This window comes from Ambystoma mexicanum, chromosome 11 (genome assembly GCF_040938575.1).
Source record: "Ambystoma mexicanum isolate Mex_15411 chromosome 11, UKY_AmexF1_1, whole genome shotgun sequence".
NCBI classification, from domain to species: Eukaryota; Metazoa; Chordata; class Amphibia; order Caudata; family Ambystomatidae; genus Ambystoma; species Ambystoma mexicanum.
This window is the reverse complement of record NC_090934.1, coordinates 913,801,922-913,820,338: the sequence shown is the minus strand read 5'-3', so window position 1 is coordinate 913,820,338 and position 18,417 is coordinate 913,801,922. Positions and strand designations below refer to the sequence as shown.

At 44.6% G+C, this 18,417-nt stretch overlaps 1 protein-coding gene across 5 annotated transcripts in view; it reads left to right on the top strand.

Moving 5' to 3' along the window:
• LOC138503907 (mucin-5B-like) overlaps positions 1–18,417 on the top strand; it is a 444,631-nt gene that overhangs the window by 348,416 nt on the left and 77,798 nt on the right. The window contains exon 39 of one of the 5 annotated variants that reach the window (XM_069623993.1): positions 16,193–16,378. The exons of the other annotated variants lie outside the window; for them this stretch is intronic. The gene's annotated coding sequence lies outside the window, so the exon portion shown is untranslated. Of the gene's footprint in view, positions 1–16,192; positions 16,379–18,417 lie in introns of those variants that run through there. 5 annotated transcript variants of the gene reach the window in all.

Here is an 18,417-nt window from a genome sequence, read left to right as displayed (position 1 = left end):
TTCTGTTTCAGAAATAACAGCACAAGGAAGATGGGAGAGAATCAGAACTGTGGACAAGTTTTTGGTGCTACAGGAATGATACATGGAACTGCAGTGATTATGGATCATTATTGGGCATGGGGATCCCAAGCAGACATCAGACTGCCGAAAAACTGGGGAGGCATATGCACAATAGTGAACGTCCACGTTCCAGCATTGGTGATCCCGAAAAGTGACCTGAATTTTGACAGTTTCCAGAAAGAAGATGCTCGCCTGAGGAAGAAGAGATCTGTGGAACTGCTGACGCGAATGAAGAGAGAAAATTATTTCTCTGCTAAATCAGAAGAAGCATTTCATGCAATCCCATATGAACACAGGTTGTTCAGCCTCACCTCATCAGTGTTCACAATGATGTTTATGCCAAGAATCCAAGTTGGAGTAAATACTAAATGGTTACAGATAACCAGATGGAAGTTACTGCAGACCATCAATATGACCATAAAAGGATTCAATGCAATCAAGGAAGAGTTAAGAGAAATCCAACTGATGACTCTCCAGAAAAGATATGTCCTTGACATGATCACAGCCATGGATGGAGAAGTTTGTGCAAAAATAGGAGAATCATGTTGCACATTTATACCTTCTCACGACGAGGAAAATTGAACTTTAACAGAAGACATAGGTATGCTGACGAAGCTACAGAACCAGATGGTCGATAAAACTGACTAAATTGATGATGACAGCTGGTTTGGATCACTATTCTTTTGGGTTCCACAATGGACGGCAGACATATTCTAGTTTCTGGGAGCCCTGCTAGTGATGATATTACTAGGATTTTGTGTTATCGAGATATTAATCTCGCAATGCCAGAAAACTGCGACGAAAGCCATAGGGATGAAGATCATGATTGATGTCAAGCCAGGAAGGAAGCCCAAAGACCTGACTGATGAAGAAATAAGAGACTTTGTGAAGGCCAGCATTCACACACCAGAAGGAACAAAGTTTCTCTATGCCAGGAAGCACAGAAATTATGTGGGAAGATGGCTTTACTGTAGCCCAAATGGACAATGTCAACTAATGACATTGAATAAAGATGAACATGTAAGGACGACAGGAACCCTGAAAGGAGTAATAAAGATATGGACTCCAAAGAGACATTTCTTCAAACCATCATGTATAGGCCCAGAAAATGAAGAAGGAATGAACCCAGGTGATGGAGTGAAGATAAATATAGAAGAAACAAGTGAATTGCATCCAAAGAAGGAGGTGAAAGTGGTTGATGAATCGCCCAGAGGGGGGAGTGTAGAGGAGGTTGCAAATAAAGCCTGCACTCCAGTCACCAATTTTGAAGTACCAGGAACGTTCACACCAAAATATGTGATGTATGATGAGCAGATAAATCAGCAGAGAGCCACAGTAGGGCTCTGCCCAGTACCTATCAGAAGAGCAACACCTATTGAAGTACCGATACCAAGAAAACCATGGACAGTAAGGTATCCATTAAGAAAAGCCTACCAGCATATGAGATGAAATGAAGATTGCCCAAGTACCGTCCCGGAAGAAACCAAAAAGGCCTTAATGGAAGACGAATGGTGACATCACGAAGGCCCGGACAGACTCACAGATAGAAGAAATGACAACCAAAAAATGACATACAGAGAGGAAACGTCATGAATAAAGATATCATGAACCCAAAGTAGGAGAATGATGTTGAAATACAAAGGAAGCTTAAGCTGTGAGCAGGATGGAGATATTCAACCAGCTAACACCTGCACATATGCTTGGAACTGCAAAAAAGCGAAGAAAACAGTGCGGCTTGCTATGCTAAGTAGAAGAAGAATGGCAAGTGCCATTATACATAATCTACCTCAAAACGAAGCACAGTTTTATAAGTGCGATTCCACTTTGCACGAAAAGCAGAATCAACTCAGGTTACTAGAGGCCAAACAAGACAAGATACATATTCTAGCAAAACGAGAAGAGACGGCTGAATCGAAACTCAGCAGATGCAACTTTTGCCAGGAGATCCAAGGTCATACCAATAGAAGAAATGAACAGTAGTTACATATAATTGAAACTTAAGAACAGAATATCCTGTCCTCGAAAGGTCGAGAAAGGAGGCGTAGGCAGTTGGCAAGCTGAATAAGAATTAAATGCACAAATTGAGAGAAACTACACATATTCACGGTGTGGGCAGCACGTGACCAGCCGAACGAGAAGAAGCACGGGTTCACACCTATGCTTGGCATCCGCCCAGGCAGAGCTATCAGAACTTTTCCAGACAGAAGATGCAGTTTCGAGGCCAACCACAGTAAAATAATTGACACATAGTTGCTGAAGCGATGATTGATTGTAACCTTAATTGGAGGAAGGCCGGGTAGCTGGGGGGCACCCTGCACCTGGCTGACCATTCTGCGTGCTGCTAAGCAAAGTAGAAATGTATGCATGGGATTGGTGCCAACCCAATCTCAATGGACCAAATAATCTAGGGTCCTATAGTTAGTAGAACCAATGGGACGTTGTACTTTTAGTGATGTCTACAGTAGTCATATTTGAAGGAAGGGCTTAGACGCCCACTTGACAGTGTTTACCCAATACCCTCACATTAATGCACATTCTCTAGCAAACAATATACATGTTAATACATAAACAAGTAAGTGCTTTCCAGGTCTACTTGTGCTTCATGGGTATTTAAAAAAAAAAAACATAACACACAACAACATGTGAAAACAGAAAGGTGGGATAAGACGTTGTGTCACGAATCGACACTGTAGTGTTTCGGCCAACTGTAGTGGGAGATTGAAGCTAGTTGTTGGGGTGGCCTTCTTCAGGATGGGGTTGACGGGTTACTCTGTCCGTGTGGTATCTGTCAGAGTGTAATAAAGATGTGAAAGGCTGTTATGATGGTGTCTGATCTCTGTAACATATTATTTTTAATTTACAGTACTTGTTAGTGGCTAGTTGGTGCCAAAAAATACACTAGGGAAGTGTATTTATGCAGTTTACCGTCAAAAAGCAATGCGGCGGTACAGCGTCTACAAATAGTCCCTCAGTTTTTCATGGTGGAGGCTAGTGGAGCGGTGTGATGAATACACTGCTTGGAGATACAGGAGTGTGGAAATCACTCTGGTGGTCCTAGACACAATCTGTTGGCCAGGATGTGGTGGCGCCCACAAGTGGCGTGTTGAAACCACAAATCAGGTGGAAAAAAACGGATGAATGTTGCCATATAATCCGTCAAGTAAAATTAAACTAAAGATCATAAAGAGCTGGTGCCGAGTGATAAAGCATGCCTAATGGCAAGCTATCAATTGGTGCCAGGAGGTGGCATGCCGCTCGTGAAAGAGTTACATAAGCATGCGCAGAGTCATCAAAGTGGATTAAGTGACAAAAAAGGGGAGTTACCGTGCAGGGGATCAGATAGGATCTTCAGTTGTGTGTGCACGGCAAAACACATTTTATAGTGCACAAATTCAGGTCCGCACCCATGTGGTGGTGGGGGCGTGATAAGTCCTGAATTGTGTAACTTACTTGTTCTCACTGCGAGCGCCTGATTCTCTCTGAGCGAACAACAGCGTACACTGTGTGTTGCCCAGGAGATAAAGGCTAACGGCGTGGAGCTGTCAGTGATGAAGCCCCGCCCATGATCCATCGCAACCAATCGTGGTGCGCCAGATGGGCCAAGGAGGAGAGGGGTGTGCGCATGTTGCGGCGCCCAGTCAGAGTGAGAGTAAGACTGGTTGGTTGTGTCTGTATGGAGCTCAATCTCTGGTCCAATGATGAACGGAGTCAGTATGTTGACCGTTATTGATTGGTCAGACGATTTGTTTGGTAAAAAAAGTGTGGTCGTGTGGGAAAACACGATGGCAGAGATGGAGAACGCTCTCCCCAGTCACTGGTACCAAATGCATGATGGGGATTTAGTCCTGCTAATGGCAGACACCAAAGTCTGGCATAGTGAAAACACCCCTGCTGTTCCAGCGCTCGGGAGGCAGGGGCGTGTAATGTCCATGAATCAAAGATATCTATGCATGAGGATATGTGCGCATATCTCGGTCTGGGATAATATGTTCTGGTTTACAGGGTGCCACTAGTTGCTGATTGCAACAGTTCATTAATATAGTAAGTATATATTTCAACAGTACATGTTTGTGTTGCACCGGTGCCTTATTCGTGCAACATAACTGACCACATTCATGTGAAAAACTACAACGGAGTAGAACACAAGATACATTTTATCTTATTTTCAACTTGGTGCATAAAAAATGATCGAGTGATCTATGCCGGATATCTTGCAGTGGAATGGAGCACTGGATATGTTTACCAAAGGTGTTAAATAAAGTCCGACAATTCGAATTTTTTAGGTGTGCTCTCTTATATCCAAACAGTCTAGGGGAGACACTGGAGACATTATTCTGACTCAATACCAATGCTATTGAAACGTATTTAGCCTCTGCATCATTCAGTACATTTGCATAATTTTGGTATACATTAGGCAGGGTGATATTTCCGTTTGCATAATTCAGTTCAAGTATAAATTGGGCATGGTGCTGATTGAGTTGGATGCGTTTGCCTTCTATCAAAAACCCAAAATGATGTGTGCCAAGTTCACAGTCGGGTGGATAATGAGATACATAGGCAAGATAAAATGACGAATTGCATTCAAAAGAGAAGGGACATGTGACTCAAGCCGATAGATGCGTGCTCTCAAATCAAAACAATTATTGGGCGCGAGCCAGGGAGTACATAGATCTATCTACAAGGGAAGCTGTGCCTGTGTGGTATGGCTCCTGGCTTGGAATCTAATGAACCTGGTGTGTAGGTTGACACTTGAGCTGTAATCAATCCCAAAAATGCTTCCATTTGACTGTGATATTCAGTCCATTTTTTACGGTGTCTAATCTATGCACCCATTTAGGTTCCAATTTTGTCAGGGATAGATTAATGTCTTCACCTCGTTTTTGAGGGGTCAGTTGTTGTTCAATTTTCCAAGAGAAATCCTCATTAGTGTGTCCTTTCTTGGTAAAGTGTTCTACCAGTGGTTTATCAGCCACTGCATTTTTGATGCATGACCTGTGTTCACCAATCCGTTGTTTGAGTGCCTGATTGTTTTTTCTGATGTATATTAGGTCACAAGGACATCTGATGACATAGATGACCAATTTGCTTTCACAGTTGGTATGATTTTTCAGAGTCCAGTGGAAGTCCTTGTAGGTGAAGGTTTTGCTGGATTTTGTGTATTTACATGCCGCTCTGCGGCCGCAGCTGAAGTGTCCCACCGCAGGTGGTAGATTCCACAGAGTATTCATTTTTTTTCTGGTTCCAAAAAGGTGTGCATCAGTGTTTGTCTCGTAGGTTTTTATTCTTTTTGAAAGCAAAACCTTTTTTTTTTTTGCCAGGGTACCTTCATTTTTGATGAATATCAATGTTTATTGATGGAGGCCTTGGTGAGATTACTGATAGGGTTGAAAGTAGTGATGCAGACCGTCCCGTTGATGGGGTGCTTCTCCTTAAGAGTAAGGCAGATGGTGCGTTCTGTGTTGGCTTCTCTCTTTATTGCCATTTTTAATCTATTTTTTGGGGTACCCTCTCTCTGCGAGACGTGTTTGTAGTTGTTTGGCATGAAACTCAAAGCTCTCTCTTTCGGTGCAGTTTCTGTGCACACGAAGGAATTGGCCGTATGGTAAATTGTATTTGAGTCCTTCTGGGTGATAGATTGTAAAATGCAGAAGACTGTTCTTGTCTGTAGTTTTCCTGAAAAAAGTCTTGAGGTTGTTTCCAGAGCGATATATGTGTAGGTCCAAGAAATTGACTGCCTGGAAGTCCCATTCTAGGGTGAATCTTATATGTTGGTTCAGTAAGTTGAGCCATTGATGAAAAGCTACGAGAAGCTCCTCTGGGCCTTGCCAAACGAGGAGGACATCATCTATGTAGCAACGCCATAATCTATTGTTGTCTTTTAAGGGATTGCTGTTATAGATGTGGTCGTCCTCATACTGGGCCATGTATAAATTGGCCACGTCCGGAGCAAAGGTGGCACCCATGCTAACTCCCTTCACTTTTTGGTAAATTTGTTTCTCGAATTGAAAAAGTTTTTCGGACATAGCTAAACGGATGCATTCCAGGATGAAATTGGTCGGTGGAGTGGTGACATCATGCCTTTTGTTGAGAGAGATGGTTAATGCTTCTAGACCTTCTTGTTGTGGGATGGAGGTATACAATGATTCCACATCCATGGTCACCAGAATGCAATCTTGGGTGACGTCCAGGGTCTGTAGAATCTTAATGGTCTCGGTGGTGTCTTTTAGGTAGGACTTCATTTTTCCAATAAAGGGTATCATGAACAAATCTGTATATAGTGAGAGTGGTTCCAGCAATGAATCGCAGGCTGAGGCGATCGGTCTGTCAGGTGGTTTGGTGGCATGTTTGTGTATCTTTGGTACGATGTAAAATGCCAGAATCCTGGGGTATGTTTTGTCCAGATATCTGCATTCATCCTCACAGATCCAGCCCTCTTCTTCTACATGTCTGGTTAGGCTTGTGATCTCTTCTTGCAACCGTTGTGTGGGATCTCCGTTCAATTTTTTGTAGGAAGCGGTGTCTGCTAAAAGTCGTAGACATTCTTTGTTGTAGTCCGTGGTGTCCATTAGCTGTCCAAGTCCGTTGGACTCATGGCTTTCCTTGCTTCTTGACTTAAATTGTCTTGATAGAAGTTTTTTATGGGCTAGTCCTTCTGTGATACTTTTCATGACTATTTTTTAAAAAGTATCGAATTCCACAGGAATGGTATGTGGAGGTGGCATGAAAGTGGACCTGGGTTTTAGGCCAGTGGTATTGTCATGTCATTGGTCTTGTCCAGGCTCAACCATGTTGTCTGTGTCCTGCTTTGTTGGTAAATATACCTCAATGAAGTTTTTTAATCTGAGGTTCCTGAAGAATCTTTTCAGTTCAGTTTCTGTCTGGAATGAGTCATCTTTTGTGGAAGGGACAAAGGAGAGTCCTCTTTCTAGAAGAGCTTGTTCTGCACAGTTCAGAATCCTGGAAGAGAGATTGAAGATTGGTATTTGTGTCAAGGGTGGTTGGAGTACCGTTGTCTGGTGTGCATTTATTGGCCTGTCTGCTGTGGTCTCCTCTTGGGGCGTCCCCGTTGCCCCCCATCTGAAAAAAAACGGTGTTGTGGCGGTGGTACTGGAGGCCTGTTCCCACCGGGTGGGATAGAGTTGCTCCCGCTGGATGATCCGGAGCTCCCAGAGAAGTTGACAATTCTATTTCGTCTATTGTAGTTACTGTACTGTTGTTGTTGTAGATCACTATAGTAACTCTCTCTTAGATAGGGGTATGTATTTTCTTCTCCGTAATTGTTGAGGTCCTTTTAACATTTTTGTACCTTTCCGTCTATTGTGATTTGTTTGAACTTTGCAACCTCCTCTTCTAATTTCTCAAATGTTTGCTTGGCTTCTGTTATGGTGGTGTCATCTGAGAATTTTTTCTCTAGTGCAGACAGTTCTTCTCCTTGTTTTTTACACTCTTGCTCCGCTGCATCGATGATTAATATGATCCAGTCGCGGCTGCACTGGTTTCCCACTCCACTGAAATTGGTTTTGAATTTTGGGTTTTCTGTTAAGACTCATGGGCTGTTTTTAACCTGTAATCCCTCAGGTATGATGCTTGCTTTGAGGTATTCTAGCATAAAAGTGCTGTGCATCTCAGTGCAGATCAATTTCTTCTTCATGTGATGTATTGCGTCTAGGTCATCTTTATTGGATCCTTGTGTGATGGCTCCTCCTTGCGATGCAATGGAGGACTTGGTGCCTAGAAGTATTCGTCTGTGTATGATACTATGTTCACTTTTTCCATAATTTAGGCTGAGTGTCAGAAAATGTGAGTATTGTTGTTAATCCATACTCTGGATACAAATGGCCTTACAACCATGGGTTGTGCTAGGTCAAAATATATAATAAAGTGCGCCTGGCTATGTCTTGATATGCTCAGAGGGGCAACTTGTAATAACGAAAAAAATCAGGATGGGAGATCAAGACAGCAAGTTTCGGGATTAATGTATTTAATCTAAAAATAATAACATACTGATACATTTTTACTTTTTGACAAAGTAACAGCAAATGGACCACAAGTAGTTCTGGACAGCACTTACTCATCTATGTATTAAAATGTATATTGTTTGCTAGAGAATGTGCACTAATGTGAGAAAAATTCCCTCTATACTGAAGAGGTTGGTACGTATCAGTACCCCCCCACTTGTAAAGGAGAAAACCTGTCCTTTTGCTGTTACTTTGTCAAAAAGTAAAAATGTATCAGTATGTTATTATTTTTAGATTAAATACATTAATCCAGAAACTTGCTGTCTTGATCTCCCATCCAGATTTTTTTTGTTATTACAAGTTACCTCCCTGGGCATATCAGGACATAGCCAGGCGCCCTTTATTATATATTTTGACCTAGCACAACCCACAGTTGTAGGGCCATAATCACATTTTCTGACACTCAGCCTAAATTATGGAAAAAGTGACCATAGTATCACAAAGGGGGTCATTATGAGTTGGGCGGTAAGGGATTACCGGCACCGGTAAGGAGACTGGGGCCGGTAATCCCTTACCACCCAATTCCGAGGTCTCTTAGCAGGAACCGTAAGGAATGTGTGGTCTGACCACACATCCCATACGGGTCCCGCTAAGGGACCAGGGCGCTAATAACGGGCTTGCAAGTCGCGAGCCCTTTATTAGCGCCCACCCCATTCCCATTGAGCCCTGTGGGGGCTCAAATGGGAATGGGGAATGGTTTGTTCAATGGGGACTTACTGGTCCCTCCAGGGTCGGAATGCACCGGTAAGTTACCATTGAACAAGACCGGTGCCGGACCTGGTATTGCAGGCAGCCATGGCGCAAATAGCGCCTTGGCTACCTCCAATCTCGGAATGAGGCCCAAATACTTCCAGAAACTTGGAGGCACCACGTCCTCCATTGGATCGCAAGGAGAAGCCATCGCACAAGGATCCAATAAAGATGACCTAGATGCAATATATCAAAAGAAGAAGAAATTGATCCGCACTGAGATGCACGGCACTTTTATGCTAGAATACCTCAAAGCCGGCATCATAAGATTGCATTCTGGTGACCATGGAAGTGGAATCATTGTATACCTCCATCCCACAACAAAAATCATGGTTTACAAATTTTGTAAACTGCATGCAAACCTATGCAAACCAAAGGTTTAAAACACGTGTAAACCTTTGAACCTTTGGTTTACATTGTGTTTACACATAAGTAAACTGTGTAGTTATGCAAGTCCATTTGGACTTAAAGTTCCAGAGATTTGTAAACCCTAAGTTTGCAATGGTTTACAAATCATGAATACTTTGTAAACCTAATGTATACTTAATGTTTCATGCACAATTGAACATTTCAATTACAAAGAAAACCTATTTGTAAACCTTTGCAAACCTAGTGTACACCTCATATTTGTCAATATTAGTAAACATTTGGTTTACACCATTTACTATTATTTGTAAACCTAGTGTATACTTCAAATCCGTCATTATTAGTAAACATTTGGTTTACAGAATTTACACTGTTTGTAAACCTTTGCAAATAGTGTTCATTTCAGTCTTGAGTGCACTTTCACTTTATTAAATAGTAATGTTGTTTAGCCCTTAAAAGGCAATGTTTTAAAGGTTGTGTTTTAGGAGTTTACTAACGAAACTTCGTGAATACAGACCTTGAATGTACTGCAGTAGTTGTTCTCCCCTCTCTGCAGTGACTTAGAAAAGGTACATATGATTTGAAGAAAACAGTGTAATTGTGCATCACTGGCAGCACACCTAAAAAAAGATTATAAAAATATTTAAAGGCTCGAAACCAAGAGCTACCAGGGAAGTGGTGCTATACAAACACGGTTATGTAATATTAACTGGGTAGGTTTGGGTATGTGCAGAAAAGAGAATCATGGACACACTTAAGAGACATTGAAAGCATATTGGATAATATATAAATGGAAAAAAGTAGAGTTTGCGTCTTACGCAAAGGTTATCTTTGCTGTGCTCTATGCACTAGCTCCTGCCTAACTGGTGATGCCCGATACACAGGATCTGAATTTTGCTCCTGGTCAAGAAATCCTAATTTTGACCCCTGCAATTGTAAGCAGTATTTTTATATCTACGACACTAGACTCTTGTTACACCACACCTACATGTTTTATGAATTGTTGGTTAATCCTCCAGTTATGGCTCTTTACTTGTCTTTCTTTAATCTAAATTCAACAGTCGCTCAAATGTCATAAATGTCCTCAGTGTGCCAGAGCACCAAAAACAAACTTTCACAGGGACAATTAATGTAAGCAACAGCTAAAAATCATGTTTACAGCCATGTGAACCAATAGGTTAGTGGGTATAAAGTTAAAGAAACTGCTGTATGTTGACCATTAGGCATATAGTGGCCACTGGCAAATTTACTAAAGAAAACACTGATGAAGCCGGATGAAGTCCTACAGCACATAAAAGAAAACTATAGGTGAAGCTAATGTATGCTATATTGGAACCCCACAACAAAAGCATTTTGACAAACAAGGTCCTATATTTAGACAAGTCCAGCATATGCTTGTCCTAGCTTGCAAAAATACTGGTGTGTACCTCAACCCTGCAGAGCACCAGCTCTCACCAGAGGTTTCATCAAAATCACAATTCTAATCTCAGACAGTATCCAACATCATTTAACATCCTTTGATTGGAGTAGGGAAATCTGACTAAAACGCAAGCAATTTACAAGGTACATGCATTTAAAATAGAATAATGGCAATTACAATGTGTGTGACTGTGGTCAAGTAGTTGTACAAATTAAGTCTTCCAGGTATTGGGGCATGTTGAATGCGGTCATTAGAAATATAGAAACAAACCTATGGGCAGTGAGATGCACCTGCTCTGCCAATTCCCTGCTGCAGCAACAATTTCATCATCTTAGCTTCTACATCAGTCACTGCTTACTTGACAGAGTTCATAAAATAGTAATATTAACCACTTAGAAAGCAAAAATAACTAAACATTTCATCTTGAGTCTTACAGTGTAGAGAGTATTCGATAGTTTTTCGGAAGAATATTTCCTGTTGGAAAGCAACATCATTTGTGGCATAAAAGGCATTAGAGATAGTGATTTGGCCAGGATCAGAGTTTTGTCAAGTGGGGGACTTAAACATAAAGTCTGCTAAGTCTCCAGTTTATTGAGGCATATCTCTTACTCCTTCAGAACCAGGTGTCCACAACAACGTGTTCCCTATACCCACTTTGTAAAGTTTGATTCCCCATTGTGAAGGTCTTACTTCTCTGTGCCCTCATCATAGATCTATGGTTCCCTTAGCCACTTTTTGAAGCCCTATATCCCCCTTGAGAACATTGGTATGAAATTAACATGGTGTGAATGACCACATATACATGCATAACTCAAATTCTAAAAAAGCAAAACGAGGACAATTAGCTAATTGTGGCTTACTGCGAGAGAGGGAGGAAGAGAAAAATTGAGACATAGAAAAAAGGCAGAGAGAAAGACAACCATTATCACAGAGTGGCAGACCGCTTATAGCGAGCGCCTCCTCCATGGCAGATTGCAAGAAAATAGGTTAACCATTAGCAGCGAGTGGCAGACCGCTTGGAGCGAGCGCCTCCACAGTGCCTCTGATTCAAAGAAAGGAAGAAGATGGCCATTAGAATAGTTTGAGAGACAGATATTTATTTGGGATCCAAGGGAGTGAAGGGAGGACAGAGAATCCCAAGCAGGTGGTGAGAGAGAATTGCACACGGAGGGCACAAACAAGACCGAGCTTTAAATGCTGGTCTAAACATTTTCACAATTTGGGAGAGTGGTGGTTTTTACATCGCTAAGCCTAAATGCCTATGCATTGTCAGATATTGAGCTGCCTTGTATTACAATAGCCGTTTATTACTGCTTTGCATGCCTGTGACGTCTAAAAACATATAACCCTTCAAACAAACTCACCTTAGCCCCTTCATTTCAAGAAATTAAACATTCTTCAGTGAAAGATGTGTATATTGTACTTTTAATCAACTACCAATAAACACATACCTAAATTCGAACAGCCATCCCAAAATAAAGAGGATTTATTCATTACCAATCCTGGTTAGCATTAAAATCCATCACCAAAATAGGTCAGTGTGATGCTGCTGTTCCCTCTGACCTAATCAGATTTCCAGAAACCCAACTCATGCTTGTAAAACGCAGCAGGTGAAAACCCTGGCAGGCAACTATATTTCATCTATTTCCAAGTACCCATCATTACACTAACAGTTGTCGAGCTCTCTTACCGTGAGGATGGAATGGCATAGATGTAACTCTCGGAACACAGACTGGGTTAAAGGCAATCTGGCTTGTAACTCAAGTCATCTGATTATCTTTTTCCTGCAATGAGTTCATGAGATTGTGAGTGGGGACATGTTCCTACTAATCAAAATAAAGACCTGATGGGCAGGAGCAGCTCAAAGGTATACGGCATCACCTAGTACACAGGAAACATATCTGGAGAACTAGCAGCTAGTACATGGCATGCCACAAATGTAATATTCATTTGAGATCCAAATTATTGTCCATTATATATTCCGTATTGTAATGTTAATGTGATTGGAATTATGCTTGATGTTTTTTCTTTTTACTATGGTGTGATTGATCTGTGGAAAGTTTATTTTAAGCTATACACAATGTTTTATTATTAATATGCTGCATTATACTTTTAAATGTCTTATGTCATAATGCTCCTTTATGCACATTCCAAAAATGGGTTATTTTCACATAGGTATATTTGTATGATAAATGTAGCTCCTAGTTTTGCTTGGTGTCAAGATAACTGGGCTCTTTGAATCTACAAGCATGAAATAAATAGCTCCCAGCAATTTCACTTCTTGCATTACATTTGAGAAGGACAAAAGAGAACAAAACAGTCAATCTTGTCCATGGTGCCAACATTTTTCATATGGTTCAAAGTGTTGCACTTTCCACAATGCAAAATACATATTCTGCTGCTAACACTGGACTCTCTGGTGCACATTCCCTCCCCCACACTTTGTTACATTACATGTGACCCGTGCGCATATACAAATCTTCACCAGTTGCCATGGTAAACTCCGGCCACACATTTTGCAGTTGTCCTGACACTGTTTGTTCTTGGTGCCACGCCAAACTGTAGCTTCATTAGCACAGCCTGACACAAATACCAAGTAAGCAACATTATTACCAATTACCATTATTACCATTGCTGTTTATGTTGAAACTAGGTCTTTTTCCCTCTTTCTAGGAAAGTCGAATCGGGATGTTTTTGCAGTGTGCTGCCGCGCCCCTGTTCTCCATCCACACTGCTCCTGCGTTCCCCTGTGGTGTGTTGCTTCCAGTGTGCCTCCTTCTGTGTGAAACCTGGTGCTTCCTGTGGTGCGTGGCTGTGGGCTGTGCTTCCTTTCCTCCCTTACTCTCCCTTCTTTCCTCCTCGCACGCTATATGGTGCTCTCAATCTATCTCCCATCTGCTCAAACTGCTACTCTATCTCCTATCCTATCCCATCCCTCTCACTAAGTCCGGAAGGAAAAAGTTTAAGAGGGATATCCTGGTCTCCAACCCAGGCCTCCATATCGCTGATACCCACATCAGCGCTTCCTCCAGACAGACTCTAACCGACATCCTCTTTGTCGTTCCCTCTCCAAACTTATGGAAACCTCATATGGTCTCTTGTTCTCTCTCCTTTCTCCTTCTCTCCAATTAATAGTGGCGCCCAGTGGGAGGTCCTCCTGGCCCTCTTCCAATCCTCCAAGACCATTATCAATGTCTATCTAAATGGTAGCATCATGGTCCAGGGTTCTCAACCCAATCTCCTTCTCGATAGACATCCCCCACATCTTAACTTCCTCCCTTCTCCCTCCTCTCCTAAAACATCTCTGGCCCCTATGCCACCTACGTCTACTGCCTCTGCCCACTCTCTGGCTCTTCTACCGCCTCTCCTGGGCGTACCCCACTCCTGCACCCCACGCCGTAAGTCTTTCAAATGTGGCAACCTGCTCTTCGTAGCTACTCTCAACTCTTGCACTGGTGGTAAACATCGCTCTGACAACTGCCACCTCCTCTAAACCTTGACCTGGATGTCTTCACTTTCACTGAGGCATGGTTCATGGCCAGCTCTGTCACAAGTTTTGACACTCCTCCCTGAGGGCTACAAGACCCTCTCCAAGCCCAGAACCAACGGCACATAGGTGGAGTGGCCCTGATCTTTCTGGAATAGGTCCCTGCTTCTGTCATTCCTACAGAAGTCTACACCTCCATTGAATGCCTAATCTGCAGGCTCTCTATCGCTCCTGGCCTCTCGCCAACTGTGACCACCATCTACAGGCCACCTGGCCAGGTCACCCTCTTCCTCTCAGAATAGACGGACCTCTCTTTGTCCCTCCTTGCTTCAACCTCTCAACTTCTCCTCCTCAGAGACCTCAACATTCACATGAATGCATCTAATCCTCCCTCGCTTTCCATTCTACCATCTGGTCCGACACTCTGCTGCACACACATTGGATGTCCTCATCTCCTCAGACATCCCACTCTCTAACCCTCTCACTACTCCTCTCCCTTAGAGTGAACGCTTTCTGCTCTCCTCTCACCTGAAACTTCTTCCCTTCAAGCAAAGCCTACCTCAGCACAGTCACCTTCCTTCTTGGTCATTCGCCCATCAATCAAGTGTCAGTGGACGACTTTGCCTCTACTTTCTCTGCTCCTCCTACTCCTGCGGCTCTGACACAGCCCTCTCTCACCTGCATCTTTCTATTGCCAACATTGTGGACATCCATACCCCGTCATGAGAATCAGTCTAAAGCCTACCTCCACGTGCAACTCTTGGTACGACTCTAACCTCGCCGCCCTGAAACACAAGTGCAGGGTGGCTGAAAGGAAGTTGAGGGCTTTGGGTGCATCCTCTGACAAAGTGACCAGCCAACTGCTCCAAAGGCAGTACAGACTCTGGCCCTCATTACGACCCTGGCGGAAAGTAACTGACCTGACCGCCATAGCGTAAATAGCGTTTCCGCCATTGCACGACGGAGTAAAGTGCGGCTAATTCCGACCCATCGGGCACGAGCACTACGCCATGGCGGAAGTGCAAAGTCCGCGATGGCGGAAATGTCCCCAAAACGCCCCTCACCGCCGTCGTACGGCGCCCTAGGTGCAATTCCGCCACCCATCATAGCGGTCACCGTAATGAGCGGCAATCGGAAAATACGGTGACCGTAAATATACGGAAACGGAAGTAAAAACATGGTCCCGGAACAGGAAACAGCACGCCGTACACCTATAAAATCAGAATTCCCACACAACCATTAAAAATACTACCCTGAGACACATCCCAACCCGTCATCCACCCTAGTGAAAACAATATAAATGGGAAAAGTAGCGAAAAAAGCGTGCGACCGCAAGCGGCAGGTCCACTTCTCCCGTGAGGAACTCACCGTGCTCACAGAGACCCTCCAGGAGAATGCTGCCGTCGTCTTCTCGACGCAAATGACCAGGACGGCACTTGCAAACAAGAAGGCCATATCGGCCCTGGTGGCACAGCGGGTAAGTGCGGTGGGGACCGCACCCCGCAACCCACAGCAATGCAGAAAGCGATGGGACGACTTGCGGATACGTGTACGGAGCATACTATCCGCCAACCGTAACATTGCCACAGCTACCGGGGGAGGATCGGAATCACCCATCAAGTTGACCCCCTGGGAAGAAATCTGTGCCTCCACCATTGGAATGGAGGGTATAGAGGGAGTCGGAGGGATGGAGAAAGGAGTGCAGACATCCGAAGAATCAGGTAGGTGGCCCAAATAAAACAATGCTAAATCCACAATGTCCAATCATGTGAAGTACCATGTGTCCACATAGTGCAACAAAAACACATGTCCAGGAGAACGTCCACATACATTGGCCTGATAGCGCACTTTAAAAGTCACATTAAATACATAAATAATTAAAAATCCTAAAAACACCCTCTACACGTGCAGCAGGCACACCCTAACTGCAGGCTGCAAAACAACTGCATCCGCAATCCACACAAAAATGAAACCACCTCCAAGGCCCTGACCCAAATCACCCTCAGGTACCACCCCAATGCATGTGATACATTGCCATTCCAATTTCCACAGACCCATTATTAACGCTCGCCCTCCTTTACTCCACCACAGGGTCCGATTCAAACGACGAGCTCCAGGACACCCCTACCAGCACACCTGCAAAGAGGGCCAAGACCAACGGCCAAAGACCCTCCACCTCAGCTGCACGGATCAAGACACGGCAGCAGCACAAATCAAGTGGCAGCACACAGGAGGGGACTTCAACAGGCACCCCAGCAGCCAGCATGCCCACAACAGCACCACCACAGGTCCCCCCAATGGATGCCACAGAAGGCACTGCTTCTGGTGGCAGCAGCACCATAGGTGACACTGCATTAATGGCAGCATGCTCCGACACAGAAAACGGTGATGTCGATGTAGGATCCATCCATGACCTGTCTCAATCCCCCTGTTTGTTTCATCCCGTACACCATGAGGATACCACGCAGGGGCACCCACAAGACGACGACTGGCCATCCCCCACAAGCCCTGTGGCAAGGCAACATGAGGTGATCAGCCCCTCTGTGACACCACCGCAAATGGCCATGGCACAGCAGAGGCAACAGTCCCTCGACCAGGTGATCGTGCAACAGCAGCAACTGGCCACGCTCCTCAAGGACCATGCTGATGAATGTGGGGGTACTAAGGCAGCCATAGAAACATCAACTGAGACACTTAGGGCAGAAATGGAGAGAAGTACAGAGACACTAAGGGCACAAATGGAGAGAAGCACCGAGAGCCTGAGAGTACAAATGGAGAGAAGCACCGAGAGCCTGAGAGTACAAATGGAGAGAAGCACCGAGAGCCTGAGGGGGGAACTGCATGCGACGTCCAAAGACGTATGTGCTGAACTTGCCGCTGTGCGCCGTGTGCTCACTGAGCTCTCACAAACCCTTAGGGACATGCATGGACGTGAGCAGGCAGAGACATCATCCGTTGCAAGTTCCGTCCAGGGCAGCCCCCAACGTAGATCTGGGAGGAACCTGCGCTCCACAGGCAGGGGTGCCCCTGATACCCGGAGAGGGGGCTTGCAATAGCGTCTGCCCACTGACAATGAGCATCTTTGGACACTGGTGTTCGGGGGGGAGGTAGGAGGGTGGAGGGGGTGTGTTGGGCTCACTTGGGTGGCGGGTCGATGGGGTGTGTAACATAATTTCACATATGCTATAAACATTGCACAATCATCCAATGAGATGTGTGGACATTGATCTTTGTGTACGAGGCCTTTATAGGCGTACAGTCCATATTGTGCATGTTCCAGACACACACAGTGCCACAAGTCCCGTGTCCATGTATCAGCCACCAGGCGTGAGTGCTAGAAGCATGAATCTATGAGAATCTGACGAATTTCACGGCCCTCCTGTGCCTCGCGGACTCCTTGAGGTGCTGCCACATCCCCACCCTCATCATGACCATCTTCAGGTGCTTGCAGTTCTGCGTCAGGGGGCATGGGCACATTTCTACGTACGCACATGTTGTGTAGCATGACACATGCCATGACCATCTTTGCAACCTTCTCATGGCGGTACAGGAGTGCCCCGCCAGACCTGCTGAGGCAGCGGAAACGAGTCTTCAGTAGGCCGAATGCCTGTTCTATGACTAGACGGGTTCGTGAGTGGGCATGGTTGTAGTCCTCCTCATGCTGGTTCTGTGGGTTTCGGAGTGGTGTAAGGAGCCATCTCTTCAGTGGATACCCGGCATCACCTGTATGTGGACAATAAAGGATGTTTGTGGAATGACATTGCTACGTACGCACCCCCCCCCCTTCTTGCCAGGTCATTGCCGCATCACATACCCCACATTATCATGCATGAAATGAGACTCACCGAGTAGCCAGGATCTGTTCCCTGCGTGTCGCTCCATGTAGCGTGGTATTGTAGAGTTCCTCAAGACCATAGAATCATGGGTTGATCCAGGAAATCGGGCACAACAATGTGTAATGATCCTGTTGGAGTCACACACCATTTGTACATTAAGAGAATGATATTGTTTTCGGTTGCGGTACTGGGCCTCCATGGCATGTGGGACAACCAATTCCACATGGGTGCAGTCGATGGCACCAATGCAACCTGGTATGCCGGCAAGTGCATGGAATCCCACTTTTGTGTTCGTAATTTCCTGCTCCGAGCGTGGTAGAGAGATGTAGTCGTCTGCGTGCTTCAGGAGGGCATCGAGCACTTGCAATAGTGTCCGTGACAACAGTGGCTGTGAAATGCCATGCAACTGTCCGACTGTGTGCTGGTAGGTGCCTGTGGCCAGGAAGTGGAGTACAGACACCACCTTCAGTAGGGGTGGGA